Consider the following 369-nt stretch of genomic DNA (forward strand, 5'->3'; position numbering starts at 1 on the left):
GGTCTTCATCCCGCCCCGGAGGGCGGCAAGTGAGCTTTCTAATGAGGGTCTACCACTTTCCTGTCCAATGATTGCCTTGTTTAAAATCAATGAATCCCAAAATATTTTATTCCATATAAACATGAATAATTAAAATATGTCGCATAAAATGACAGATTTTATGTACAATATGTTTTAGAAACTCCACTGAGACAATTCTGCTGCCCCTGTGAGGCTTTGCTCGAAACAGGTAAAACATTGAGGGACCTGATCCCCTCTGCCCAGCTGTAGGGAACATACTTGAGAGTTGGGGCCTTTCCAATTCACACTGATTCTGTGATTCTTTGTAATCATTATTTATTTGTTTACATATCTACAAAGGGGAAGTGT

This window comes from Lagopus leucura, unplaced genomic scaffold, assembly GCF_019238085.1.
Source record: "Lagopus leucura isolate 7727_CA_CO unplaced genomic scaffold, USGS_WTPT01 Super-Scaffold_100159, whole genome shotgun sequence".
Taxonomy (NCBI): domain Eukaryota; kingdom Metazoa; phylum Chordata; class Aves; order Galliformes; family Phasianidae; genus Lagopus; species Lagopus leucura.